The sequence below is a fragment of the Ovis aries genome, chromosome 26 (genome assembly GCF_016772045.2).
Source record: "Ovis aries strain OAR_USU_Benz2616 breed Rambouillet chromosome 26, ARS-UI_Ramb_v3.0, whole genome shotgun sequence".
Taxonomy (NCBI): domain Eukaryota; kingdom Metazoa; phylum Chordata; class Mammalia; order Artiodactyla; family Bovidae; genus Ovis; species Ovis aries.
In genome coordinates this window covers 19707767-19732695 of record NC_056079.1, presented here as the reverse complement: position 1 = coordinate 19732695, position 24929 = coordinate 19707767, and positions in this window count along the sequence as shown.

The window sequence follows — 24929 nt, the reverse complement described above, 5'->3', positions numbered from 1 at the left end:
ACTTTTTATTTTACATTGAGGTATGCTGCTGCTAAGTTGCTTCAGTCGTGTCCGACTCTGTGCGACCCCATAGATGGCAGCCCACCAGGCTCCCCCGTCCCCAGGATTCTCCAGGCAAGAACACTGGAGCGGGTTGCCATTTCCTTCTCCAATGATGAAAGTGAAAAGTGAAAGGGAAGTCGCTCAGTCATGTCCGGCTCTTAGTGACCCCATGGACTACAGCCCACCAGGCTCCTCCATCCATGGGATTTTCCAGGCAAGAGTACTGGAGTGCGGTGCCATTGCCTTCTCCAATATTGAGGCATAGCTAATTAACAATGTTGTGGTAGTTTCAGGTGAATAGCGAAGGGACTCAGCAGTACATATACATTTACCCACTCTCCCCCAAACCCCCCTCTCTCGTAGGCTGGCTCATAACACAGAGTAGAGATCCTCATGCTATACAATAGGTCCTTGGTGGTTGTCCATTTTGAATATTGCAGTGTGTATGTGACCTTCCCAAACTCCCTAGTTATCCCTTCACCCACCCCAGCAACCATAAGTTGTTTTCTAAGTCTATGAATCTCTTTCTCTTTAAGTAAGCTCTTTTGTATCATTTCTTTTTAGATTCTGGATATAATATATGTCATAGGGCATCTCTCCTCTATCTGACTTAACTCATTCAGTATGATACTCTCTAGGTCCATGCATGTTGCTGCAAATGGCATTATTCTTTTTAATGGCTGAGTAATATTCCCTTGTATATACGTGTACCACATATTTATCCATTCTTCTGTCAATGGACACTTAGCATGCCTTCATGTCTTGTCTATTGTAAACAGTACTACAATGAACACTGGGGTCCATGTAACCTTTCAAACCTTTTATTTCTCCAGATATATGCCCAACAATGGGATTATAGGACCATATGGTAGTTCTATTTTTAGTTTTTTAAGGAACTTCCATACTGTTCTCCACAGTGGCTGTACAAATTTACATTTCCACAGTGTATGAGGGTTCCCTTCTACACCAAGAGGCTAATTCTTGCAAATAATTTAGTTTGGTATATAGTTTAAAGTCAAATATATGGTTTAATATCACAGTTCTCAATCTACTATTCTCCTTCTTGATCCTACAAAAATAAAAAATATTGCATTATAGTTTATCTAATTTCATTTAATATTCTGATTTTCCTTTATTTACTAAGATTCAGGACTGATATTTTGGTTAAAATCCTCACTTATTATCATGAATAATTCTTTTTGATTTTAACCTATAATTCTGGTGTCATTCTGCTTTCTGTTTGATTTTCTTTTTATTTTCATATGTCTGTTTTAAATATATTTTGTTGTTATTTTGCATATTAGGAAAGTAATGCATCTCTTCTGCATTTGAAAAGACAAAGAATTGCTTAAATCTGTATATTAATTATCCAGAAGCTAAGAGAGGAATTAGATGCACTGAGTTGAAATTCTGCCTCCTAAGCTCAGAAAGTCATCTAGCTGGTATTGATTGAAATAAAGAAGTAAACAGAAAAGCAAAAAGAAAAAAGGGAGTTTAGTCAGGAATAGCAGAGGAATTGCAACTCAGGACAAGCAAACAATAGTAAGCTACAGGCAAGTCCACTGAATTAGTATTTATGTGCAAGGAATGTAAAGAGGCGGCAAGGGTTCAGTTAGAGTCAGTAAAATCCCTAACAAAAGGAGACCGGCCTTGAAAATTCCCAGGCAGGGAAAATTAGCCCAGTCACACAGACAAAGTTCAACGCAGTCCACTTTCTGAGACAACTCAACCTGGGTCATCTTCTGTTCATGCCTCTCATAAAACTTCCCAAGGTTGCTAAAAGAAAACCTCCTACTATCCAAGAAAACTGTGACATCAATAATTTCCTGTAAATAAGGAATTTACAAGAAATCAGTCTGAGTCCCTAAATTCTGTCTTCCTAAGGGCACATACCTGAGATTCTCCATCTTACATCCTCTCATTCTATTCAAGATTGAAATTCTTTCAAACTGACACCTATTAATCTTACACTGGATATCGTTTCCTGCTGACTATCAATTAGTAACCATCATGACTGATGGTTGCATTTCACAGGCAATAACATACAACTTGTGAAGTCTGGACATCTACAAGGGATTTTTATCAAATAACCCTTCAAAACTTATTGCAGATACAAATCTGACAACTGAATTTTTATTTTTCAACATGAATCAGGATTTATGTTCTTTGTTTCTTCATTCAAAGACTTTAAATGCATTTGCAGCCTCCAGTTATATCATAAACGTTCCCAAATTACAATGTGACTTAGAATCCAACTTTTCAAATACCTGATTAACAAAATCTTACCTTGGAAACTTTTCTTGCTAGATCTGCTAATTAAAATCCCACAGATTCTGGGTCTAGGCAAAACTTTGTTAACAATTATTCAAAAAGGTATGTGTGTATGTGTGTGTAAAGATTACATTTCTGCACTAAGAAAATGCAGGCTTATGACTGAATAATTATTTTTTGCCTCTGTAGTTCCACAGTCTTCTCTTTGGTCTCTTTTTTGGCATCACCATACCATAAACTAGATCAGCATCAAACTATCTCCTTTTTAGCCTCTAAGATTTTATTCTTCTTCTGTTTCTAAATACATAGTGTGTATGAAATATACTGCATTTTTGGAGATAGTTCTTAATACTACTTTATTTTAAAACTACTACTTACATTATATTTTATAAATTTTACTGCCAAATATACCCAAACTATCATTTCTAATATTACTGTAAAAACATGTGCATTTCCTCAAAGATTACCAGAACATGACAATATATCCCAGCTCTCAGAAAGGAGTATCTTATTGGCTTCAATTCAGATGAGACTTGATAAAACACCAGGAATATCTGAACAACCAGGCATTTATGTACAGTATTCCTTGTCAATTAGAGCTTACACTGCTCTTTAATTGACTATAATGAATCTACAACCATGAATATTTTGTAGACCACAGTCTTATTGTCCACCATTTTGGGGATGAGTAGACTCATAACTGAGCGACTTCACTTTCAGTTTTCACTTTCATACATTGGAGAAGGAAATGACAACCCACTCCAGTGTTCTTGCCTGGAGAATCCCAGGGGCGGCAGAGCCTGGTGGGCTGCCGTCTATGGGGTCGCACAGAGTCGGACATGACTGAAGCGACTTAGCAGCAGCAGCAGCAGACTCATAAATGCAGCTATGTCGATGCAAATTTGTTCAAAATATGACTCATGTGCTTTATCTCTATGCAGTTTCATACACTGGAGATGGTATTACCCAAATCACTTGAATTATATCAGCGCCTGAAATATATCATGATGACCACAAACCTTCCATTTCAGTAAATCTGGAAGATGATACACAGCTTGCATTAAATTATCTCAGCTTTTTTTTTGCCTGGAAAAGTTATTATTTTACCTCCATTTTTTAAAAGATCCTTTTCCTGGATACAGAATGCTGGAAATTGAAAGTCGCTTGGTTGTGTCCAACTCTTTGTGACCCCATGGACTATACAGTCCATGAAATTCTCTAGGCCAGAAACTAGAGTGGGTAGCCATTCCCTTCCTCAGGGGATCTTCTCAACCCAGGGATCGAACCCAGGTCTCCCCACATTGCAGGCGGATTCTTTACCAGCTGAGCCACAGGGGAAACCCAAACCTTCCATTTGCGTACACTTAGGAGATGATATATGGCTTTCAATAAATTATCTCAGCCTTTTTATTTGCCTGGAAAAGTTTTTATTTGCCTAGAATGCTGGACTGACAGATTATTCCTTCCTTCTTTTTTTTCCTTCCTTCCATTTCATTGCCTTCTAATAAGACTGCTATAATTCTAATCTTTGTTCCTCTGCATGTGTTGTAACTATCCCTCCCCCAATTCCTTTCAAGATTTTAATTTGAGATTCCAGCAGTTTTTCTCTTCTGTGACTAGTATCCTGTCAGCAGTATATGAAAGTTCCATTTGGTCCACATTCTTGATGATAATTGGTCTTGACTACTTCATTTTAGTAATTGTTGTGATTATATAGTGGTACTTCATATTGTTTTCCATGTAGACTAACGATAAATGCTTTTTTATATGCTTATTGCCTACTGGAATGTCATTTTGGTAAAATACCTGTTTACAGTGTTACCATTTTCTTTTTAGGTGTACCGTAGTTTTCTTATTGATTTGTAGATAGTATTTGTGAGTTCTTTTTATATAGTATTTGTAAGGTAATTCCAAATTATGTCTGAAATATACATCTTCCTTTGGGACTGGAATGAAAACTGACCTTTTCTAGTCCTGTGGCCGCTGCCGAGTTTTCCAAATTTGCTGGCATATTGAGGGAAGCACGTTCACAGCGTCATCAATCGGGATTTGAAAGAGCTCAACTGGAATTCCATCACCTCCATTAGCTTTGTTCGTAGTGATGCTTCCTAACGCCCACTTGACTTCACATTCCAGGATGTCTGGCTCTAGGTCAGTGGTCACACCATCGTGATTATCTGGATTGTGAAGATCTTTTTTGTAGAGTTCTTCTGTGTATTCTTGCCACCTCTTCTTAATATCTCCTGCTCCTGTTAGGTCCATACCATTTCTGTCAGGTGCATACAATTTCTGTCCTTAATTGAGCTCATTTTGCATGAAATGTTCCCTTGGTATCTCTAATTTTCTTGAAGAGATCTCTAGTCTTTCCCATTCTATTGTTTTCCTCTATTTCTTTGCATTGATCGCTGAGGAAGGCTTTCTTATCTCTCCTTGCTATTTTTTGGAACTCTGCATTCAAATGGGTGTAAGTTCAAGCTGGTTTTAGAAAAGGCAGAGGAACCAGAGATCAAATTGGCAACATCCGCTGGATCATCGAAAAACAAGAAAGTTCCAGAAAAACATCTATTTCTGCTATATTGACTATGCCAAAGTCTTTCACTGTGTGGATCACAATAAACTGTGGAAAATTCTGAAAGAGATGGAATACCAGACCACCTGACCTGCCTCTTGAGAAACCTGTATGCAGGTCAGGAAGCAACAGTTAGAACTGGAGATGGAACAACAGACTGGTTCCAAACAGGAAAAGGAATATGTCAAGGCTGTATATTGTCACCCTGCTTATTTAACTTATATGCAGAGTACATCATGAGAAACACTGGGCTGGAGGAAGCACAAGCTGGAATCAAGATTGCTGGGAGAAATATCAATAACCTCAGATATGCAGATGACACCACCCTTATGGCAGAAAGTGAAGAGGAACTAAAGAGCCTCTTGATGAAAATGAAAGAGGAGAGTGAAAAAGTTGGCTTAAAGCTCAACATTCAGAAAACGAAGATCATGGCATCCGGTCCCATCACTTCATGGCAAATAGATGGGGAAACAGTGGAAACAGTGTCAGACCTTATTGCTTTGGGCTCCAAAATCACTGAAGATGGTGACTGCAGCCATAAAATTAAAAGACGCTTACTCCTTGGAAGGAAAGTTATGACCAACCTAGACAGCATATAAAAAGCAGAGACATTACTTTGCCATCAAAGGTGCGTCTAGTCAAGGCTATGGTTTCTCCAGTGGTCATGTATGGATGTGAGAGTTGGACTGTGAAGAAAGCTGAGTGCCGAAGAATTGATACTTTTGAACTGTGGTGTTGGAGAAGACTCTTGAGAGTCCCTTGGACTGTAAGGAGATCCAATTAGTCCATCCTAAAGGAGATCAGTCCTGGGAGTTCATTGGAAGGACTGATGCTAAAGCTGAAACTCCAATACTTTGGCCACCTTATGCGAAGAGTTGACTCATTTGAAAAGACCCTGATGCTGGGAAAGATTGAGGGCAGGAGGAGAAGGGGATGACAGAGAATGAGATGGTTGGATGGCATCACTGACTCAATGGACATGGGTTTGGGTAGACTCCAGGAGTTGGTGATGGACAGGGAGGCCTGGCATGCTGCAGTTCATGGGGTCACAAAGAGTCAGACACAACTGAGCAACTGAACTGAACTGAACTATACATCTTCCAATTGGGGGTTTGTCTTTTTCCTAAAAATATCTTTTGATAAACTTAATTTGATTATGATGAAATTTACCACTTTTTCTCTGTGGGTAATATATTCTGGTTAGAAATATTTGCATAAATCAAAGTCATAAAGATACATATCTAAATTTAATTATATGTTTTTTTTAACTTTTATATTTAGATCTGAAATAACCCTAGGACTTATTTTTATAAAAGATACTGAGCAAATTTATTGTTTTGCCTGCATAAATATCCAATTGCTTAGCTTCATTTATTCAAAACATGGGCTTTTACCACTGCACTTTTCCATAATACAGATGACCTCTGACCTCTTTATTCTGTTTAATTGTTTATTTCTATCTTTTTGCCAATAGTATGCATCTTAATGTGAGAGACCTGAGTTCAATCCCTGGGTTGGGAAGATTCCCTGGAGAAGGAAATGGCAACCCACTCCAGTACTCTTGCCTTGAAAATCCCATGGGCAGAGGAGCTTGGTGCAGGCTACTGTCCATGGGGTCACAAAGAGTCGGGCACGACTGAGCGACTTCACTCACTTTACTTTATGCATCTTAATAACTATATGTCTTACTAGATCTTCATGACTGATATTGTACCTTCTAGTTCAAAAGTGTTGCAGATACTTTTGGCCCTTTGCATTTTCATATAAATGTTAAAAATACTATGGATTGAATTAACAACTTTATAATATTGAGACTGTTGCCACATGAACACTGCATGTCATTTAATCTGATCATCAATCTTTCAACAGTGATTTGTAGTTTTCAATATTGTTCTCAAACATTTTTATCCTACTTCGAGATATTTGATATCTCTGATGATTTTCTAATGATTTTATCTGGTAGATTCATTTTCTACTTGCTTATAGACTATATATAAAATATGCATTTATATCAGTAAACTTGTATTTACCAACCTTTCTAAAAATCACTTAATTTTACATAGTTTGGAGAGTCTTTTCAATCTTTAATATACACTATCAAGTTACTTGTTCTACAAATTAACTGTATTTCTTGCTTAAAGCCTTTGACTGTGTGGCTCACAATAAACTGTGGAAAATTCTTCAAGAGATGGGAATACCAGACCACCTGACCTCCCTCTTAAGAACCCTATATGCAGGTCAGGAAGCAACAGTTAGAACTGGACATAAACAACAGATTGGTTCCAAATAGGAAAAGGAGTACGTCAAGGGCGTATATTGTCATCCTGCTTATTTAACATCTATGTAGAGTACATCATGAGAGACGCTGGGCTGGAAGAAGCACAAGCTGGAATCAAGATTGCTGGGAGAAATATCAATAACCTCAGGCATGCAGATGATACCACCCTTATGGCAGAAAGTGAAGAGGAACTAAAAAGTCTCTTGATAAAAGTGAAAGAGGAGAGTGAAAAAGTTGGCTTAAAGCTCAACATTCAGAAAACGAAGATCATGGCATCTGGTCCCATCACTTCATGGCAAAAAATGGGGAAACAGTGGAAACAGTGTCAGACTTTTATTTTTCTGGGCTCCAAAATCAGATGGTGATTGCAGCCATGAAATTAAAAGACACTTACTCCTTGGAAGGAAAGTTATGACCAACCTAGATAGCATATTTAAAAGCAGAGACATCACTTTGCCAAAAAAGGTCCGCCTAGTCAAGGCTATGGTTTTTCCAGTGGTCATGTATGGATGTGAGAGTTGGACTGTGAAGAAAGCTGAGTGCTGAAGAATTGATGCTTTTGAACTGTGGTGTTGGAGAAGACTCTTGAGAGTCCCTTGGACTGCAAGGAGATCCAACTAGTCCATCGTAAAGGAGACCACTCCTGGGTTTTCTTTGGAAGGACTGATGCTAAAGCTGAAACTCCAATACGTTGGCCACCTCATGTGAAGAGTTGACTCCTTGGAAAAGACTGATGCTGGGAGGGATTGGGGGCAGGAGCAGAAGGGGACGACAGAGGACGAGATGGCTGGATGCCATCACCAATTTGATGGACATGAGTTTGAGTGAATTCCGGGAGTTGGTGATGGACAGGGAGGCCTGGCATGCTATGATTCATGGGGTCGCAAAGAGTCGGACACAACTGAGCGACTGAACTGAACTGAATCATTATATCTGATTGATTGATTGACTGATCGATCTCTGTATTGCACTGCTGCTGCTGCTAAGTCGCTTCAGTCATGTCCGACTCTGTGCGATCCCAGAGACAGCAGCCCACCAGGCTCCCCAGTCCCTGGGATTCTCCAGGCAAGAACACTGGAGTGGGTGCACTAGTTAGTGAATATGCACAACATTGAATAGAAGCAGTGATAGTAGATTTTTAAATAGCATTCTTGACCTTGGGGGAAAACCTATCAATATTTTATCATTAAATGAGGTCTTCCCTTTAGCTCAAACAGTAAAGAATATACTTGTAATACTGGCTTCAATCCCTGGGTTGGGAAGATCCTCTGGAGAAGGGGATGGCAATCCTCTCTAGTATTCTTGCCTGGAGAATCTCATGGACAGAGGAGCCTGGTGGGCTACCGTCTGTGGGATCACAAAGAAACTGACTCCACTGAGCAACTAACACTACTACTACCATTAAATGTAGTATTTGCTGTAGCTTTCTTTTTTAACTATTATTATTAGATTAACAAAGAACTTCCCAGGTGGCTCATTGATAAAGAATCCACCTGCCAAGGAGGAGACCAGGGATCAATCCCTGGGTCAGGAAGATCCCCTGGAGAAGGAAATGGCAATCCACTCCAGTATTCTTGCCTGGAAAATTCCATGGACAGAGAAGCCTAGTGGGCTATAGTCCATGGGGTCATAAAGAGTTAGACACAACTTAGCAACTAAACAGCAGCAGCACATTAAGAAAGATTATCTCATTTCTTGCCTAAGAAATTTTATTATAAAGGAGTGTCAAATTTACTACATACATTTTTTTACATCAGTTGATATTATATTTTCCCCCATTTTCTGTTGAAATTAAGAATCACATTGTATATACCTATGGCTGATTCATGTTGAGGTTTGACAGAAAACAACAAAATTCTGTAGAGCAGTTATCCTTCAGTAAAAAAAATTTTTTAAAAAAAGAATCACATTAATTTTCAACTTACATTTCTGAACTAAAACATATTTGGTCTCAATGTACTGATCTTTTTATATATTGCTGGATTTATTTTTCTAAAATTCCTTTAGATTTTTCCATCTATAATCATAAGAGATATTTATTGGTCTTCAGAATTTCTTTCTTGTAATGCCTTCATCTTATGTCTTCAGTACTGGGTTATAGAAGTCTCAAAAAATTAATTGACAGGATTTCCCATTTTCTGTTCTCTAAAGTGGTGTTGTTTCTAATGTTTGAGACAATTAACCTGTGAAGCTATCTAAGTTTATTTTCAGAAGGTTTATCAATAAGAGCTTACATTGATTTTTAGAAGACCAAAGAACTATACCAGCTTCTTTTTTTTTTTTTTTTGCACATTTTTTAGAAGTCTTATTTTTCCTAAATTTCGATCATTTCATCGCACATGTGAAATGTACTGCTAATGTTATTCAAAATTGACTTATTGCCTTATCAGGAGAGGAGGGAGTTAAATTTTATTTTAAAATAACAGATACACAGAAAGTTGCAGAAAGTGCTGTAGACCCTTCACCCAGTCCCTCCAATGCATAACTATAAAACCCAGAAAATTGGCCTTGATGCAACCCATGGAACTTACTCAGACTGGACCAGTTTTACATGCACTTGAGTGTGTGTGTGTGTTTCTATGCAATTTGATCCCATGTGAAGATCTGTCCAACAAGCAGCAAAATCAGTACACAAAACTGTTTAATTGCCCAAGGCTTCCTCATGCTCCCTCTTCATTGCCACACCTGTGTCTCTCCCCATCATTCTAACCCATGTAAACCATTCATCTGTTCTCCATCTTTATAACTTTTATGTCATATAAATGGAATTATAGAGTGCATAATCTCTTGGCTTTTTGTGACTCAGAGATCCATCTATATACAGGTATCTCTGAGTGTATAAATTTTCATTTCTCTTAGATAAATCCCCGAGTGTGATTGATGACTCATTATAATGAATACATGTTTAATCTGAAACTCCTAAACTATTTTTCAGAGTGCTGAACCATTTTACCTTATGACCAGAAATTATGAGCAATTTAATTTCTCTGCATCCTCACCAGTATGATGGGCTTCCCAGGTAGCTCAAACAGTAAACAGTCTGCCCGCACTGTGGGAGACCTGTGTTCGATCTCTGGGTTGGAAAGATCCCCTGGAGAAGGACAAGGCAACCCACAGCAGTATTCTTAACTGGAGAATTCCATGGACAGAGGAACCTGGTGGGCTAAAGTCCAAGGAGTTGCAAAGAGTCGGACACAACTGAGCAAGTATCACTTTTCACCAGTATGATAAAATTGTCATCACTGTCTTAATTTTTTTGTTAGTTTAGCCATTCTGATAGGTATGTAATGACATCTTATTGTTTCAGTGTGCATTTCTGTCATGACCAATAATGTAGAACATCTCTTCTTTTGCTTATTTGCCATCTTTCTGTCTCCTTTGGTGAAACGTTCCTTCATGTCTTTTGCACATTTTCTAATTGAATTGTTTAGTTTTTTACTCTTAAAATATGAAATTTCTCCACATATCTAGAAGCAAGTCCTTTGTCAGAAATACGATTTACAAATATTTTCTCCAAGTCTGTAGCTTCTATTTTCATACTCTTAAAAGAATCTTTTCCAGTGCAAAAGCTTTGCTTTAGATGAATTCCAACTTATTAATTTTCCTTTCATGGATTGTGTTCTAGTTAACAAAGTAAAAACTGCCCAGCCCTAGGTCTCAAAAATTTTCCCCTATGTTTTCCTCTGAAGTGTTATGTCTAAAAAGTGTATGATTCATTGTGAGTTCATGTTTTTATAAGGTATGTTGTAGAATGTAAGGTATTTTTTTTGCCATGGATTTTAAATTGAACTAACATCTTTTGTTGAAAAGACTATCCTTTCTCCATTCAACTTTTCTGGTACCTCTGTCAAAAATCAAGCTAATTTGTGTGGGATGCCTCTGTGTTTTTTATGTTGTCCCATTGATATATGTGTTCATCCTAATGCCAATACCATGCTTTTTTTATTATCTTAACCCTATAGTACACATTAACCTCCAGTAGAAAACTTGATCCCACTATATTCTTCCTTTTCAATACTGTCTTAGATGTTCTAGGTCATTTACCTTTCCATATAAATTCTAAAATCCATGTTGACCTTTAATCTTTGAAGGATTTATGATTATGTCCACATTCTTGTTTCTAGTACTGGTAATTTATTCATTCATTTTAGTTCTTGTCAGTCTTGCTAAGGTTTATCAGTTTTATCATTCTTTTGTATAACTAACTTTTGGTTTGGTTGTTTTTTAATATTCTGTTTTTTGAATTGCTGATTTTCACCTCTAATATGTATTCTTTCTTTCTTTCTAATTTATCTGGTTTGTTTTGCTGGCCACTGTCAGCCTAAGTTTACAAACAAAGAGAAAACTCAAATCCCTAAAAGGGTACATGCTCCATTTCCCATGCTACTTGTTAGGACTGTACAGCTGTCTCATTTTATTCCCACTTTTATAATAGTGCATTTGTTTAATTATATTATGACCATTAGTGCAATATCAATGTAAAACTTTCTTACCCCTGAAAAGTAAATCTCAGCTTTTTCTTGTAGGTTTCCATTTTTTTGGTGAGAGCTGTTACTAGGACTATTTTCATAACTAAGACTGTCTTCATTTTCTGACAAAGAGCATGTACTTTAGTGCCAATTTTCCTATATTTATTTATTCATTTATTTTTCCATTGAAGGATAATTGATCTACAGAACTCTGCTGTTCTCTGTCAAACCCCAACATGAATCAGCCATAGGCATACATATAGCCCCTCCCTTTTAAACCTCCTTCCCGTCTCCCTCCCCACCCCACCCCTCTAGGTTGATACAGAGCCCCTGTTTGAGTTTCCTGAGCCATACGGCAAATTCCCATTGGCTATCTATTTTACACATGGTAATGTAAGTTTCCATGTTACTCTTTCCATACATCTCACTCTCTCCTCCTCTATCCCCATGTCCATAAGTCTGTTCTCTATGTCTGTTTCTCCATTGCTGTCTAAATTCTTCAGTACTATTTGTAGACTCTGTCTATATGCATTAGAATATGATATTGATCTTTCTCTTTTGGACTTACTTCACTCTCTTTAATAGGTTCTAGGTTCACCCACCTCAGGACTGACTCAAATGCATTCCTTTCTATGGCTGATTAATATTCCACTGTGTATATGTACCACAACTTCTTTATCCATTCATCTGTCAATGGACATCAAGGTTGCTTCCATGTTCTAGGTATTGTGAATAGTGCTGTAGTGAACAGTGGAATATATGTGTCTTTTTCAGTTTTGCTTTCCTAAGGATATAGGCCTGGGAAAGGGATTGCTGGGTCATATGGTGGTTTTATTCCTAGTTTTTTAGGAATATCCATACCATCTTCCAGAGTGGCTGTATCGATTTACATTCCCATCAACAGTTCACGAGGGTTCCCTTTTCTCCATGCCCTCTTCAGCATTTATTGTTTATAGATTTTTTGATGAAGGCCATTCTGACAGGTGTGAGGTGATATCTCATTGTAGTTTTGATTTGCACTTCTCTAATAATGAGTGACATTGAGCATCTTTTCATGTGTTTGTTAGCCATCTGTATGTCTTATTTGGAGAAATGTCTGTTTAGGTCTTTTTCCCACTTTTTGATTGGGTTGTTTTTCTGGTATTGAATTGTATGAGCTGCTTATATATTTGGGAAATTAATCCTTTGTTAGTTGTTTCATTTGCTATTATTTTCTCCTATTTCTCTATTATTTTCTCTCTGAGGGTTGCCTTTTCACCTTGCTTATAGATTCCTTTGCTGTGCAAAAGCTCTTAAGTTTAATCAGGTCCCACTTGTTTACTTTTGTTTTTCTTTCCATTACTCTAGAAGGTGGGTCATAGAGGATCTTGCTTTGATTTATGTCATCAAGCGTTCTACCTATGTTTTCCTCTAAGAGTTTAATAGTTCCTGGTCTTATATTTAGGTCTTTAACCCATTTTGAGTTTATCTTTGTGTATGGTGTTAGGAAATGTTCTAATTTCATTCTTTTACATGCAGCTATCCAGTTTTCCCAGCACCATTTATTGAAGAGGCTGTCTCTGCCCCATTGTATATTCTTGCCTCCTTTGTCAAAAATTAGGTACCCATAGGTGCATGGGTTTATTTCTGGGCTTTCTATCTTGTTCTATTGGTCTATATTTCTGTTTTTATGCCAGTATCATACTGCCTTGATGACTATAGCTTTGTAGTATAATCTGAAGTCAGGAAAGTTGATTCCTCCAGCTGCATTCCTCTTTCTCAAGACTGCTTTGGCTATTTGGGATCTTTTGTGTTTCCACATGAATTGTGAAATTGTTTGTTCTAGTTCTGTGAAAAATGCCAATAGTAATGTAATAGGGATCACATTGAATGTGTAGATTATGTTTGGTAATATAGTCAATCTCACAATATTGATTCTTCCTACCCAGGAACATGGAATATCTCCCATCTGTTTATATCATCTTTGATTTCTTTCATTAGTGTCTTATAATTTTCTATGTACAGTACTTTTGTCTCCTTAGGTAAGTTTATTCCTAGATATTTAATTCTTTTTGTTGCAGTGGTGAGTGGGATTGATTCCTTATTTCTGATTTTTCATTGTTAGTATATAGAAATGTAACTGATATCTGTGTATTGATTTTGTATCTTGCAACATTGCTAAATTCACTGATTAGCTCTAGTAATTTTCTGATACTATCTTTAGGGTTTTCTATGTACAGTATCATGTCATCTACAAACAGTGAGAGCTTTATATCTTTTCTGATCTGCATTCCTTTTATTTCTTGTTCTTCTCTGATTGCTGTAGCTAGCATTTGCAGAAATATGCTGAACAATAGTGGTGAAATGTGGATGCCCTTGTCTTTTTTCTGATCTTAGGGGGAATGCTTTCAGTTTTTTATCATTGAGAATAATGGTTGCTGTAGGTATATCATATATGGCCCTTATTATGTTGAGGTTGGTTCCTTCTATGTCCATTTTCTGAAGAATTTTAATCATAAATGGTGCTGAATTTTATCAAAGGCTTTTTATGCATCTATTGAGATTATCATATGGTTTTTATCTTTCAATGTCTTAATATGGCATATCACATTGATTGATTTGTATATATTAAAGACAGTCTTGCATCCCTGGAATAAATCCAACTTCATCATGGTGTGTGAGCTTTTTGATATGTTGCTGAATTCTGTTTGCTAAAATTTTGTTGAGGATTTTTGCATTTTTGCAGTGATATTGGCCTTTAGTTTTCTTCTTTGTGATATTTTTTGTTATCAGGGTATTGGTGGCCTCATAGAATGAGTTTGGAAGTGTTCCTTCCTTTGCAAATTTTTGAAACAGTATTAGAAGGATAGGCATTAGCTCTCCTCTAAATGTTTGACAGAATTCTCCTGTGAAGACATCTGGTCCTGAGTTTTTGTTTTGGGGGAGATTTTTTAATCACAGCCTCAATTTCAGTGCTTGTAATTGGGTTGTTCATAATTTATATTTCTTCCTGGTTCAGCCTTGGAAGTTTAAACTTTTCTAAGAATCTGTCCATTTCTTCCAGGTTATCAATTTTATTGCCACATAGTCATTCATAATAGTCTCTTATCAGTTCAGTTCAGTTCAGTCGCTCAGTCGTGTCCAACTCTTTGCGACCCCATGGACTGCAGCACGCCAGGCCTCCCTGTCTATCATCAAGTCCCGGAGCTTATGCAAACTCATGTCCATCGAATCGGTGATGGCATCCAACCATCTCATCCTCTGTCATCCCCTTCTCTTCCTGCCTTCAGTCTTTCCCAGAATCAAGATCTTTTCAAATAAATCAGTTCTTTGCATCAGGTGGCCAAAGGATTGGAGGGTCAGCTTCAACATCAGTCTTTCCAATGAATTTTCAGGACTGATTTTCTTTAGGATGGACTTCTTGGATCTCCTTACAGTCCAAGGGACTCTCAAGAGTCTTCTCCAACACCACAGTTCAAAAGCATCAATTCTTCAGTGCTCAGCTTTCTTTACAGTTCAACTCTCACATCCGTACATGACCACTGGAAAAACCATAGCTTTGATTAAATGGACCTTTGTTTTGTATTTCTGCATTGTCTGTTGTAACTTCTCATTTTTCATTTCTAATTTTGTTGATTTGGTCTTCTCTCTTTTGTTGTTGATGAGTCTGTCTAAAGGTTTGTCAATTTTGTTTATCTTCTCAAAGAACCAGCTTTTAGTTTTATTAATCTTTACTACTGTTTCTTTCATTTCTTTTTCATTTCTCTCTGCTTGAAAATTTCTTTCCTTCTACTAATTTGGGGTTTTTTTGTTCTTCTTTTCCAGTTGTTTTAGGTGCAAAGTTAGGTTGTCTATTCCATGTTTTTCTTGTTCCTTGAGGTAGGATTGTATTGCTATAAATGTCCCTCTTAGAACTACTTTTGCTGCATCCCATAGGTTTTGAGTTGTGTTTTCATTGTCATTCGTTTCCAGAAATTTTTTGATTTCCTTTTTGATTTCTTTAGTAACCTGTTGGTTATTTAGAAACATGTTGTTTAGTCTCCATGTGTTTGTGCTTTTTACAGTGTTTTCTTGTAATTGATATTTAGTCTCATAGCATTGTGGTCAGAGAAGATGCTTGATATGATTTCAATTTTCTTAAATTTACTGAGGTTTGATTTGTGACCCAAGATGTGGTATATCCTGGAGAATGTCCCATGTGCACTTGAGAAGAAGGTGTATTCTTCTCCATTTGGATGAAATGTCCTGAAAATATCAATGAGATCTATCTCACCTAATGTATCATTTAAGACTTGTGTTTCTTTATTAATTTTACATTTTGATTATCTGTTTATTGAGGTGAGTGGGGTGTTAAAATCCCCTATTATTATTGTGGTAGTGTCAATTTCTCCTTTTATGTCTGTTAGTGTTTGTCTCATGGATTGAGGTGGTCCGATGTTGGGTGCATAGATATTTACAATTGTTTTCCTCTTGCATTGATCCCTTGATCATTATGTAGTGTCCTTTCTCATCTCTTATAATTATTATTTAAGGTCTATTTTGTCTAATATGTGGAAGGATACTCTAGCTTTCTTTTGCTTCCCATTTGCATGGAATATATTTTTCTATCCTCTCACTTTCAGTCTATATGTGTCTTTAGGTCTGAAGTGGGTTTCTTGTAGACAGCATATATATGGGTCTTGTTTTTTAACCATTCAGCCACAGCCTGTGTATTTTGGCTGGAACATTTAATCCATTTACATTTAAAGTAATTATTGATATATATGTGCCTACTGCCATTTTCTTAATTGTTTGGGGTTGATTTTGTAGATCTTTTTTCTTCTGTTGTATTTCTTGACTTACTTGTTAAAGGGACAATATGCATCTCTTTAACATGTGTTGTAAAGACGCTGGACTGGAAGGAACACAAGCTGGAATCAAGACTGCCGGGAGAAATATCAATAACCTCAGATATGCAGATGACACCACCCTTATGGCAGAAAGTGAAGAGGAACTAAAAAGCCTCCTGATGAAAGTGAAAGTGGACAGTGAAGAAGTTGGCTTAAAGCTCAACATTCAGAAAATGAAGATCATGGCATCTGGTCCCATCACTTCATGGCAAATAGATGGGGAAACAGTGGAAACAGTGTCAGACTTTATTTTGGGGGGCTCCAAATTCAGTACAGATGGTGATTACAGCCATGAAATTAAAAGACGTTTACTCCTTGGAAGGAAAGTTATGACCAACCTAGATAGCATATTCAAAAGCAGAGACATTACTTTGTCAACTAAGGTCCATCTAGTCAAGGCTATGGTTTTCCAGTGGTCATGTATGGATGTGAGAGTTGGACTGTGAAGAAGGCTGAGTGCCGAAGAATTGATGCTTTTGAACTGTGGTGTTGGAGAAGACTCTTGTGAGTCCCTTGGACTGCAAGGAGATCCAACCAGTCCATTCTGAAGGAGATCAGCCCCGGGATTTCTTGGAAGGACTGATGCTAAAGCTGAAACTCTACTTTGGCCACCTCATGCGAAGAGTTGACTCATTGGAAAACACCCTGATGCTGGGAGGGATTGGGGGCAGGAGGAGAAGGGGACAACAGAGGATGAGATGGCTGGATGGCATCACCATCTTGATGGACATGAGTTTGTGTGAACTCTGGGAGTTGGTGATGGACAGGGAGGCCTGGCATGCTGCAATGCATGGGGTCACAAAGAGTCTGACACGACTGAGCAACTGATCTGAACTGAACTGAAGGGTTAGTTCTCTGGTAATCTAAGGTCTTGGAGCCAGTGCTCCTACTCCAAAGGTTCAGGGCTTGATCTCTGGTCAGGAATGAAAACTCCACAAGTCAATTGATATGGCACTGAGATTAAAACAAATATCTGAAAATGAGAAACCAAAGACAAACCCCAGAGAAATGGCAGTTACAAAATCAGGCAAATAATTAAAATAATGCAATATACACATATACATATAAACCCATGAGCAAAGTCAAAGTAGTCCAACAAAAATAAAGTACAGTAGATTGACCTGGCGAACAAAGGAAATAAAAAATTATATTTAAGAACAAAACTATCTAAAGGACAAACTGGAAAACAAAACTAAAGCATGATGCCAAGTGGGGAATAAAGCAATGAAAACAAAACTAACAAATATGTTGAGAGGAAAGAAAGAATAGAGTGCACATTTAAATAGAGGTAGATGAAGAAGATTTATATACATTAAAGATTAACTTCAATGGAAAAGAACAGTAGGAAAGGCAAACAAAGGAATAAATGTAGAAACGTATAATAAGTTAAAAAAAAAGTTTAAAAAAGAAAAAGGAAGAAGAAAGAAAAGAAAAAAGGAAAACTCCACAGAGCTGCAAAAGACCAACACAGAGGCAGAGGTTTATAACAACAATAAAAAAGCTTAATTAGATTTCATAGTGGCAATAAAATTGACAACTGCAGTGGGCGGGGGTGGGTGGGAAGGAAAAAAAGAAATAGAAAAAATACAAAAGAATCTACAGAAAAAGTAAAAACATAGGAACAATAAATTTTTTTTTAGTCAAAGCTGTCAGAGTCCTTTCCCTCGCTGGCAGTCACAATCCTGCCTCACTTCCCTAGGACACCCTCCAACATTGTGCTGACCTCTGGACCTGCTGTGGGGGCAGCTCATATTCTAATCTGTTCCTACTCCTCTATGTTCTTACCTCCAATGTCCACAGCTATCAGAACTAGTGCATTTTCTTTTGTGGGAGATCTCAATGACATATATATTCCATAGACACAGAGTCTGCCTAGTTGATCATGTGGATTTAATTGGCAGCTTGTACAGCTGGTGGGAAGGCTTTGGGTCTTCTTCCTTAGCCACACTGCCCCCGGGTTTCAGTTGTGGTTTTATTTCCACCTCTGCATGTGGGCCGTGCACTGGGGTTTGCTCCTGAGGCTGTCCTGGAGGACTTGGGTTTGCCCATGTGAGGGCCAGGTGTGGAGATGGTGCAGCTGCTTGGGTCACAGGGATTCCGGCAGAACCAGGTACTCAGGGGAGTTGGTAGCTAAGGCATCAGGAAATATAGTGCTTTAGAAGGGTATGGCAACCAGTATTGGCCAATATGTTCCAGTATTCTTGCCTGGAGAACCCCCTGACAGAGAAGCCTGGGAGGCCACAGTCTACAGGGTTGCAAAGAGTCAGACATGACTGAAGTGACCCTGTGTGCACAGACACATGACCTTTTTTTTGCCTGTGGCAGCTCTGCCCCAGGCAAAGAGAGAGTTGAGTGTGAAGATGGTGCAGCTACTTGGCTTGCTGGGACCCTGGCGGTGCCAAGTGTGCAGGGACATGGACTGCCTCCACCACAGAGTTATGGCCCTATCAGAGTCTTTTTTTGAGCCTCTTGTAGCTGGCAATCAGAAGGCCTCTTTGGCCTGTCTTTCTCTATAGCTCCACCCGTTCAGGCACTTAGAGGGCTCCCTTGCCTGGGGTCCTTCTCTGTTGTTCACACATCAGACATATAGAGGGGCCCCCTGGCTGGGGTCCTACAGCAGCCCTGGCCCTGGAATTGCTCCACAATCCCTAAACTACAACTCCCAGCCACTGCGCCTTCCAGGGTACCTGTGTCCCTGTCTGGGGTATGTATGGCCATGGCAAGGACTGTATGATTCTCATTCCATTTAGGCTGCCACAGATCAGCTGTTTCACTCTCAGCCTTAAATGTTTCTCCTCTGACTCAGACAATTGCCCCACTGTGGGGATTGAACTCCTGCTTCAGTTCCCCCACCCAGTGAGTGTAGGTCCAGTCCTAACACTCCTGTTTTTCCCCCTAGTTCCTTTGTCCCACCGAGTTTTGCGTGGTTCTATATATTCTTTTCTGCTGGTCAGGTATTCCTGTCTGCTCTCAGCTGGTGTTCTGTACGCACTTCTGTGTCTGAAAGTGTATTCCTGATGTATCCGTGGAGACAGATGTATTCCACGTCCACCCACTCCTCTGTCATCTTGTTCTCCAAATACCAATTTTCTTTATAGAAGCTGAATTCCTGATCATCTTTGCTTTTGTCACGTAAAACCCCATTGCTTTTTGAGGTTTAGCACATAATCTACTGCTATGCCTTTTGTTCAACTCAGTACCGTTAAGATGTTGATCACTCCTTGCTGTGTGGAAGAAGAGAGCAGAGTAGATTCATGTAAAACTTCAATACTTGTAGACCATGTACTGCAAAGGGTATTTTTGCAGTCACATATTCTTAGGGGAAAATGAAATGAAAATATACCTATCAAAACATATTCTGAGGTTCCTCTATATAAAGGAGTCTGGGTTTACAATCTTATATCAGACTTAGAGAAAATATTATTGGAAAACCTGAGGGCACAAGAACTGGATCCTCAACATTGCCAAACACATTTGGACTCCAAAAAAGGAAGATAAAAATTCGTTTCAGTGTTTTGTTATATCTTTAACTTTTCTGGTCTGTATCTTGCTACTTGGTTCATTGCAAAAGGAAGAAGAAATAGGCTCCTTTACAATTCATAGGTTGAAATAGAGCTCATTCATCCAGCAGCAGTGACGTACAACGAGTGCAATGGGACTAACTCTCAGGAAATGCAATGGCATTACAGTTATCCCTTTTAGAAGATAATTCAGATCTACTTGATACAATTAGGACAGAAATGAAAGTAAGTAGAGGCTTAGAAATCCTATCAGAAAGATAAATGGTTTAAGCAGAGATCAATTAAGAGCTATGTAGAGTATTTAGTGCTCAGAACAAGTGTCTGGGAATAGGCTGGTAGACAGATAAAGCTATGAAAAGTGCCAGGAAAAAGCCAATAGGTTGTCAAACAAGAAACCAGTATTGAGAAAATCTGAATATTTATGCTAGTGATAGAATATCTAATTGAACTATAGAATTTGTATTTCTTTTAGCACTTTTTCTCAGTGCATGTTTCTACTAATGTGGACTAAAGGGGAGGCAGACATACACCTGAGAAAAGGTTAATAGGATCTTGGGAGAAAGTGATGGGAATGAGGGGCCATATAAATGTAGTTTTAAAAAACATTTGAACTACTATTTTAGAAATATAAAATATAGAATGAAAAGATCTGCAAAACACTGCAGACTGTTGAGAATAGATGAAAAATATTTAAAATGTATTGCAAAACAATGGGATACCACTAAAACTATTACAGTGTCCAAAATCTGAAGCACTAAAATCACCAAATGTTGGCAGAGATATGGAGTAAGTTTCATTCATTGTTGATGGGAGTGCAAAATGGTACAGCCAGTTTGGAAAATAGTTTGCAAGCTTTTACAAAACTAAACATAAGGTAACATACAATCTAGCAACTGTGCTCATTATTTACCCAAAAATGAGCTGAAAAATTCTTTTCAGGCAGAAACCAGCCTATAGATGTTTACAGCAGCTTTATTCATAATTGACAAAACTCACTTTGGGATACATACAAGGTTGGCTTCAGGGAAGGAAGATATTACCACCTACTGAATCATGGAAAAAGCAAGAGAGTTCCAGAAAAACATCTATTTCTGCTTTATTGACTATGCCAAAGCCTTTGACTGTGTGGATCACAATAAACTGTGGACAATTCTGAAAGAGATGGGAATACAGACCACCTGACCTGCCTCTCGAGAAATCTGTATGCAGGTCAGGAAGCCACAGTTAGAACTGGACATGGAACAACAGACTGGTTCCAAATAGGAAAAGGAGTACATTCAGGCTGTATACTGTCACCCTGGTTATTTAACTTCTATGCAGAGAACATCATGAGAAACGCTGGACTGGAAGAAACACAAGCTAGAATCAAGATTGCCAGGAGAAGTATCAATAACCTCAGATATGCAGATGACACCACCCTTATGGCAGAAAGTGAAGAGGAACTAAAAAGCCTCTTGGTGAAAGTGAAAGAGGAGAGTGAAGAAGTTGGCTTAAACCTCAACATTCAGAAAATGAAGATCATGGCATCCGGTCCCATCACTTCATGGCAAATAGATGGGGAAACAGTGGAAACAGTGTCAGACTGTATTTTGAGGGGCTCCAAAATCACTGCAGATGGTGACTGCAGCCATGAAATTAAAAGACGCTTACTCCTTGGAAGGAAAGTTATGACCAACCTAGATAGCATATTCAAAAGCAGAGACATTACTTTGCCGACTAAGGTCCGTCTAGTCAAGGCTATGGTTTTTCCAGTGGTCATGTATGGATATGAGAGGTGGACTGTGAAGAAGGCTGAGCACCGAAGAATTAATGCTTTTGAACTGTGGTGTTGGAGAAGACTCTTGAGAGTCCCTTGGACTGCAAGGAGATCCAACCAGTCCATTCTGAAGGAGATCAGCCCTGGGATTTCTTTGGAAGGAATGATGCTAAAGCTGAAACTCCAGTACTTTGGCCACCTCATGCGAAGAGTTGACTCATTGGAAAAGACTTTGATGCTGGGAGGGATTGGGGGCAGGAGGAGAAGGGGACGACAGAGGAGAGATGGGTGGATGGCATGACTGACTCGATGGATGTGAATCTGAGTGAACTCCAGGAGTTGGTGATTATCAGGGAAGCCTGGCATGCTGCGATTCATGGGGTCGCAAAGAGTCAGACACGACTGAGCAACTGAACTGAAATGAACTGAACTCATCATCATGCCATAAATTGAAATCTGACAAACTGACTGTTAATGACAAAAATATATCCATTCCTACTACTCTCATTTTATAAAATCCTTATTGCCCACAGAACAATAACCAACTCTGGCCACACGTGTGAAATATTGCTTTGATTCTACTTTTAAATTTTTCTAATTTGAACAGAAGTTCAATAACCAAAAATACATTTATTTCTAAACAAACATGCAATATAATCCAGAGTAGTTTGATATTTTTGAGAATTATTTTTGCCATGTTAAAAGGAAATGCCCTTTTAATGCACTAGTAGAAAAGGTGATTTTCTATAATATAAGCTAAACAAAGATAAAATGAACTCATCTTCCATAGATATCTGAGCATTTTAAAGTTTCTTTCACATAAATAGAAAGTCAAAAGATTATTTCCTTTAATATTATTCCTTAATTGTATTATTGTTTCCCATTTAAATATATATTTAGTGCTAGAAATTTAACATATTAAAATACAGGATCTTTAAAACATTTCTCCATATATCTACTTCAAATTCCTATGAAACATTATTTTTCATCTATCTTCCTAAGTACATTTATTCCATTTTTTTCTCAGAAAAATGCTGTATCTTTCAATGTTTTCACAACCAGTTAGAGTTATTTAGTGTCTTTTCTCTAAAGAATTCAAGTATCCTTACTCTTGTAGATTTAACTCAAAAAAATTCACAACTAATAACTGGATGCAATGAGATATATTCTATTTTATTTTTCTTTTTATAGATTATTTAGAGTTTTGAATTTTTCATCCAGCCAAGTTCTGCCTGGCCGCCTTGTTGATTATAAATCAGATCCCTTCAAATAGAGCATTGCTCTGATGAGACCTTCAGAGTACTTGTAGTTCTATTACTTACTGAATTGCACTCCCGTGTCCTGACAGAACAAAACACTGGGAAGCACACCATAATTTACCACGAAGAAATAACTCTAGCAATAAACCCTATTTAGTGGTGGAAAAGAAGAGAATAACAGGGCAAACCAAATAAACATCATCCCAACAAAGCACATTAAGTGACATTTTTACAGCAATGTATAAAAACGCATAAAAATGACTTTGTAGATTCCTGATAGGGGCTTCCAGCAAAAGTTTCTTCTGTGAGCATAAAACCATCTTGCTATGGTGAAAAGCTATGGCTGTTCTCAGCAAAGTTGCTTTTTGAGGAACAATCTAATTCTGTTCTAACATGGATGTAAATATTTTAATTAAAACACATTTATAGAATAAGTAGGTCATAATCAATGTAATTAAGCTGATTAATGGATGATGAATTAAATCATTAATGAAATTTAATGGCAGAATAATTTTATTTAAGTTCTTATACTGATTTACATGATTGAATGCATGGATTCAATGGGATGATATTCAAGTGTAATTTAATCATCTGTAACTAACAGTAAGAAGGAAAAATAAGTATCTAATACAGATTTTATCAGTGAAAACAAAGGACAAAATAATTCTTGTAGAGTAACTCCACTTGAAGGTAAAAAAAATATATATAGGCTGGAAAAAATTTAAATGCATCACTAAGCTAGAGACTGTGAGGAAACTGCAGTGGACTAAAATAAAATGAAAATAGGAACTAGGAAGCAAAGTGATTGTATCAAATGCAGCTTTCATTCTGAAGACTTCTGCCAAGTTTTGAGAGACTTTGAAGTTTCTCCTTCCCTTTAGACTTGCATGGGTTAGAAAAAAAGATAAAAGATTTTAATGTGTCATAAGGAGTTTAATATGACATGCCTGATGAATTTGGAACCTCAAAGGGCTATATTTTTTTAAATTTAAAAACATAATTTTCTTTCAAGACAACTTTTTTATTCTTTTTTTTTTAACTGAAGTATAGTGAATTTGCATTGTATTTGTTTCAGGTGTATAGCAAAGTGATTCAGGTATATATATTATTTTTTTCAGATTCTAAATGTAGTTCCCTGTGCTATATAATAGGTCCTTTTTGGTTTATCTATTTTATATATAGTTGTGTATATTTATTTATCCCAAACTCCTAATTTATACCTCACCCAACCTTCCCTCTTTGTTAGCTATGTTTGGTAACCTTTAGTTTGTGAGTCTATTTCTGTTTTGTAAATAGGTTTATTTGTATAACTTTTCTTAGACTTTGCTTATAACTAATATTATATATTTTTCTTTCTCCATCTGACTTCATTTAGTATGATAATTTCTAGGTGCATGCGTGTTCATGAAAATAACAATATTTTATTCTTTTCTATACCTGTGTAATATTCCATTGCATATATACGTGTGTGTGTGTGTGTGTGTGTGTGTGTGTGCCTGTGCATGTATACATCACATCTTCTTTATCCATTCATGTGCTGACAGACAAGATTGCTTCCATGCCTTGGCTGCTGTAAATAGTACTGTGTACTGCTATGAACACTGAGGTGCATGTATCTTTTTGAATTCGTTTTTATCTTTATCAGATACATGCCCAGGAGTGTGACTGCTGGATCATTATGGTAACTCTACTTTTAGCTTTTTAAGGAACCTCATACTGTTCTCCATAGTGGTTATACCAATTTACATTCCCACCAATAGTGTAGAAATGTTCTTCAGCAAGTAGTGCTAGGAAAGGTCAATGTGTTCAGTTCAGTTCAGTCGCTCAGCTGTGTTCGACTCTTTGCAACCCCATGAATTACAGCACACCAGGCCTCCCTGTCCATCACCAACTCCT